This window comes from Tauraco erythrolophus, chromosome 5 (assembly GCF_009769465.1).
Source record: "Tauraco erythrolophus isolate bTauEry1 chromosome 5, bTauEry1.pri, whole genome shotgun sequence".
NCBI lineage: Eukaryota > Metazoa > Chordata > Aves > Musophagiformes > Musophagidae > Tauraco > Tauraco erythrolophus.
Window position 1 is genome coordinate 62,216,613 of NC_141469.1, and position 6,764 is coordinate 62,223,376.

Genomic DNA, 6,764 nt, shown 5'->3' on the forward strand with positions numbered 1-6,764 from the left:
ACTGGACGATGATTTTGAGAAGTTGTCATGTCCTCCAAAGCTTTATTTGCAGCTTTCTTACTTCTGTTGATGCCTACACATGCCCACCCAGGTGTTCCAGAGCAAACAGAGTTTGTAGCAAGAATAAAGACAAACTGGGAAGTGTACTCTAAGACACCAGCCTTAGTGAAAGTGTTGAAAATTGTTTGTTTATCTTTACCTTCCCAACAAAGCATTCAAGCAGTACTTTGAGTGCTTGTAAGTGCAGTAAAATGCAGAAAGATCCATTTCCAACAGAATTGTCCACCCACATAACATTTTTACAGAAGTATATATAAAATACATCAAAAATTCATGGGTTTGCTGTTTTACTTTTCAAAAAATAGCAAATAGATTATTAAATAAGCACTGGCAAGGGAAGATGCTGCTAGGCTTGCTTCTAGGTGCTATTAAAAAGTACAGAAAAGTAGGGTAACATTACCCAATATTTAGCCCAGCAGAGGAAGAAAGGCTAACATGCAACTACTGTGTGAAGTCTGTCACAGGTTTTTGAGAAGAAAATCTTTAACAAGGTAATAGGCATTTTATTTGTCTTATTCTTACTCCTAGAATATTAGTAATGTCTCTGAACCCTGACAGTTCCATGGTATCTAATGCAGCTACCTAATCAATCTGAGCTGCCTTCTTGGGAGAAAAACCTCGTAATGTCACTTCTGAGTGGGAAAATCATGAAGCATATTAAAACCTTACAAATTTTACAAACTGTGCATCCCATCCATCTTAACCTATATGTCTCCCACAAAAAAAAAAAAAAAGATATAATCAGTTTTCTAAATTGTCTAGTCAATAGTTTAAGATCAGTCAGTGACAGAGTTCATTCCGATGTTGCAATTTTCTGAACTTGATATGCTTGATACAGTTTTAGTGGCTGGAGTTTCTGTGAATCTGGTTTGAACAAGAATTTTCTGTCAAGCCTGCTTGGGTAGTTCCCAACAGCCCTGTTCTATGGGTCTGAAGTCAATGGAAAAATGTCTACAGAAATTGGATCAGGCTGGCCTACCTGCTTATAAAAGGCAGTGGTTATATATCTCATTGCAGCTGGAACTTTAATTATTACTTTTCCAAAGGAAATTGTATCACCACCTTTGACATCATTCTGAAAAATTTCGGTTTGCTTCAGACCTTAAACAAATGTTCTGAACTCAGGCACTTATGCAAGTTATGAGTCCATTCCAATGTTTATTGTGTGCCTGCAAGTTAATCAGCTATTCTTAAAGTATTCTGTTCATAAAAATAAAGTGCAGCAGAATCTAAACTAAATGAACATCTGAACCAAACTTCAACACCTGTAAAATACACTTGCCACCTTGCCTGTCTGTGCTGGTATTGGCTGGGATATGAGTTAACTTTCTTCATAGAAGCTAGTGTGGGGCTATGTTTTGGATTTGTGCTGAAAATAGTATTGATAACACAGAGATGTTTTTGCTATTGCTGAGCAGTGCTTACATAGCATCAAGGACTTTTCTGCTTCTCACCCCACCCCACCAGCGAGTAGGCTGGGCGTGCACAAGAAGCTGGGAGGGGACACAGCTGGGACAGCTGACCCCAGCCGACCAAAGGGATAGATATTCCATGTCATATGATGTCATGCTCAGCATATAAACCTGGGGGAAGAAGAAGGAAGGGGGAGATGTTCGAAGTGATGGCATTTGACTTCCAAAGTAACCAATACGCATGATGGAGCCCTGCTTTCCTGGAGATGGCTGAACACCTGCCTGCCAATGGGAACTGGTGAACGAATTCCTTGTTTTGCTTTGCTTGTGTGTACAGCTTTTGCTTTCTCTATTAAACTGTCTTTATGTCAATCCATGAGTTTTTTCACTTTTACTGTTCCAATTCTCTCTGCCATCCCACCGAGGAGAAGTGAGTGAGTGGCTCTGTAGTGCTTAGTCACAGGCTGGGGTTAAACCACTACACTCTCTTAATTCTGCTGCAATCCAGTCTTGCTCTATCTGAAGTGCAAATATTTCTACAGACCTCACCATTGGATAGGAGAGGCTTTTTAAGACTTATTTAGCCCATGTATGTGTAATTTCAATAGTTTCAATTACATAATAATATTTTAAATGGTAAAACAAACATGGAAATATTCTCAGAGACCATAAGATAGTAATCATGCAACATCCACAAACAGTAAAACCAAATTTCCTTTCACTGTACAACACTGACACTTCTTTTATCCTCCAATCTCTTTTTATAAAAATTCTCATTATAAAAGCATATGAAAACAGACTATATACTTTTCTTTGTGCTGTTTATATCCAGACAGTAAATAGTTAGCATAGAACAAGGAAACACTTAAATCCCCTAGCTTTAGACAACTTATTTGAGTTAGGATCTAGAAAAATATCACTTCTTTTTATTTATCCTGTTTTAGAGAGGCTCCATAACTACTTCAAACGGTTCACGACTTTTGTTCCATTCCCTCTCGGAAGTCTGAATTGAAATTTTCTCTATCAACATTTCAAATATAGCAGAGTACAACAGTTCTTGCCTTTTCATGGATGTCCAGAGAGTAATTTCATTAAAGGAAATCTTTACCAAATCCCTTGTGGAAGGAAGTGGACTCCTTCAGAATCTTGATGTCTCCTCTAACTGACATACTAAGCAACAGTGCAGTCTTTAGCATTACTCTAAGTCCAACTTGAACAACATGTTTTTCATGTCCAACATTCTACATATGAACTGTCTCCCTGGAGTTTCTGTGCTGATAGAAACTTATCTTTGATCAGATCTCTCCAGAGCTCATGGAAAAGGGGGGAGAGACTTACACAAGCAATTAAACAGATTTTACATGTATTTTACCTGCTGAGGAATCACTTTTGGGTGTTGTTACACTTTTCTGGAAAAAAATGCAAAACGCTGGAGGTCTCCTTTTTGATCAGCTCTTCTACAGTCCGTGTCTACTCAATATGTATGAGAACTCCAGCCATTTAACTACATTACAATACTACTCCTAAGATTATTTAGACTGGAAAAAAAAAAGAACTATTTGGCCAATTTACCACTCCATAGATGGGTGTGGAAATAAGGCAGACTCTTGCTGTGCTTCTTTTGGGAGATCAGTTGAATCAGAAGGGAAAATGAGTAGAAGAACAATGTGTAGGTGCATTTCCAGTCCTTTTGTCAATACAAATAAATCCATAGAAAGTAATTATTTGTGAGCAGTTAATTTGAAACCTAACCCAACTAGTCATACTCCATGGCTGCATCTATACAGTCCTGAAGGCAGCAGAGTCAAAACAAACAAAAGTGTTTATTCAACAAGAACATGTAATTAACTCCATTCTGAAATCATGTAATGAAATTCACATCCCTCAGCAAAGAACAATCCAAGATGCAAGATTAGTATTATTTACAAAATGATCATAGAGCTATGAACTCAATTTCTTCATATGGCTGACAATAGTTCTATGCATCTTCAGTGTGTATTACAGAAAAAGTCAATTAACCACGAAAGAGTAAGAACTAAATTATCTTTTCTGTTTCTCCATGATGACTCCCATGAAATAACTTGAACTGTAGAAGCATAAGAGAGGATAACTTAAGCCCATTCCAATCTCAAAAATAACTTTATTGCTCTTTGTTACACTTAGGGCCACATCCATGGAGTATCTACTAAACAAACATATTAAGTAACTTCAAGTCTGGCCCCCATTGTTTGCTTTCCCTCCATGTACTCATAACTCTTGCATATTAGCTGCATACTAGTAATGGTAGGTACAGACTCACTCTTCACAGGACTCACCCAAAGTATCATAATATCAATAGTTACAGCCTATTTCAAAGGACAAAATGACAGAGTTATTTTGGGAGGCTGAAAGTAGGAATCTTTCTTTTCCACAGTAACTGTCCATTCCTTGACCTCCTCAGTCAGGCTAGGACCTCTCTCTTGTGGAACTTTTACAATCTAGATAGCCTTCCATGCAAGACAGAACTGAGACCTCCTTCTTTCTTTCCATCTCACGGGGTATTGTTTTTCTGCCACAGCTCGGCTTTTTCTGTCAAATATTCCTTCCCAGAAATCCAAGTCCCATGTATGCTTTGCTGGCAAGAGGGAATAACCTTATCAAACTGATGGATGGTTCTTCCCACAGCTACTGAAGTGGACTGGTCATGCACAAAATACTCCCTGACAATCTGGAAAAAGAACCAGTAGGAGGAAGCAGGAATACAGTGGGATGAACAATAAATAGTAGGGCTACAATGAGCCAGACTAGATTGCACAGGCCAAGTCAAAGGCCACTGCTATAACATACAACAATACTTTCATAACCCGAATCCTCTGACCATTGTCTCACAACAAATTTTATAAAGCTCATCCTGCTCTTCACACACATATAGAGGCACTAGCTGGTTTATTTGCCTGGTGAACTAAAAAACTTGTGGAGAGTTAATACTCCATGTTTTTCCTGCAACTATGCAAAACAAAATTTGAACAAAAATTTACCCTGATGGTGGTTTATTTTTAATAAAATTAAAATTCAGTTTCATATCATAGAAGCAGTCTTATTAGAAACAAAATAAGTAATATATTGAGTAAAGCTCTAAATTAAAAATCAATTTATCATTATTTTAACATTTTACATGTAAAATATTCCTTAACAAAATGTTTCACTTAAAAAAAAAAGTCTAATACCATTTGTCTGATGCAAATCCACATATTTATTCACTGTGCCTAAAATGTACATAGTAAGTAAGCATAGAATCACAGGGGTAATAGGGACTTCTACTTTAAGATAGAATCAGCTATGTATATCTGGACAGACAGATATACTTGTTAAACCTGTTTTTAAAGAACTTAAATGATTTTAGCTTCAGAGTTCCCCAAGGCTTTATTCCAGGACTTCACTATTCTTAGTCCTGGAAGTTTTTCTGAATATCTAATACAGTTCCTCCTTCTTGCAATTTAAGGCTATTACTCTTTATTCCATCTACAACTAAGAATAGAAAACACATTATTCCCTTCATCTTTGCTAGTTTATTTACCACATTCCTTCTCCATACTATATTCCTTGAGTCTTTTCTTGTTTAAGACAAAAAATTCCAATTCAGTTATTCTTTCCTCACAGATCAGAGTTTCCAGACTTCAAATCACTGCTGCTGCTCTCCTCTGTGTGCTTTTCAGCCAGTCCTTCCCCTATGTCGGAGAGCAAAACATAGAACTGAACAAAGTATTCTAACTGAAGCCTTACTATCGCTGTGCAGAGTGGAGGAATTACTTTGCATGTTTTGGAATAGAGTTCTGGTTATATGTTTTCCTTTACAAAGCAGTGTTCCTGTGGATTTGCATTCATCACTGAGCCATACTAATTCATAGATCCTTTTGTGCACAAATAGTAGTTAGCCTCTTGTTTTGCTTACTTGAGCAAAACATTTTGCTCTCTTCTACTGTGAAGTGACATGAAGACAATGTAAATTGAATTTATTCCAAGGAACAAGAGGCCCCTTTTAAAATTCCTTCCTCAGCTTCACAGGACCTTCCAAAATGTTTTAAGACTCTGTTGGTAGAGCTAACCCCATCACTCAATAATAATAAAGTATTCCTGTCACAGCCAAGCTACATATTATTCATATGCTGTAATAACAGTACTTTTAGGGAGGAAAACATGAAGATTTTGAGTAAATACTCATTCAATGCCATTTCTTTCTTTAAGAAAAATGAAAACCAGATTTTCCATCCTTCCCTTTTCACACATGTACACTCACAGGCACAAATCAATTTGTCATGGAGGGTGCAGGATTCCGTCACTGTTAGAGAGCTGTTAGAATATTTTCAGTATGTAGCTGGTGCCTAGAGAAGACTTCCTATTGTTGAATGGAAAATTTTTGTGATCAAGGTTGGAAGAACATTTTAGGTGTAATTCCTAAAAGTATTTCAGCTGCATGATAACACTATTTTAGAGGAAAAAAAAATCTGTAATTTCTGATTAAAGCACTAATACATTTAGGTCCTAGTCTTAAAGCAAGGGACTCATGAAAAAAAACTTGCTTTTAAGTTAGACACAGATGGTCACAGAGAATCACCAAAATGCAGGGTCAGAGTCCGATGAAACAAATAATTACTCCATTAATAATTCTGAAAATAGTTGGATTATTCAAGAATTTCAAATAAATAGAAGTTCCAGGTGTGTTTTAAATTAACTATCTTGGTTTATTTTTTATGACCTATAACTTTGGGGATTACATGAGAAATACTAAGTAGATAAATGAAAAAGTTATTAAGGAAAATAATGACTTCTGTGAAATAATTATAGAGTTTCTGTGCTCTTTTACTGTCAAATCAATTATGTAATTTCTCAGGAGTGACAGCTCAAGGTCAAGGTAAACCCAAGGTAAGAGATTGGTGGGAACAATACCATTGCAACTGACTTTATACAAAAACTGAGAGTAGCATTGTATTGCTCAAAGCTGAAATGTCCTTTGATTTTTTGCTGGCTCAACAACCAAACTTACAGCTTTTCATCTCTAGTTATTAACGTTACAACTAATAAGGAACTAAAAAAGTCCCTGAAGAATGCCTTCCATATATTGAATAATAAAAAAGTTACTCATATATTAGATTTTCCTCTATTAGCATAAATATTTTGAAACCTTTTAATATCAAATTGATTTACACTAACAATTCTCAATTTAAGATTTTTCACTCATCCTTGACTTAGGTAACTTCTCTTGGAGGCAGCTCCCTGGTAAAAGCCAAACGATCATTACATCAAGGATTTCTC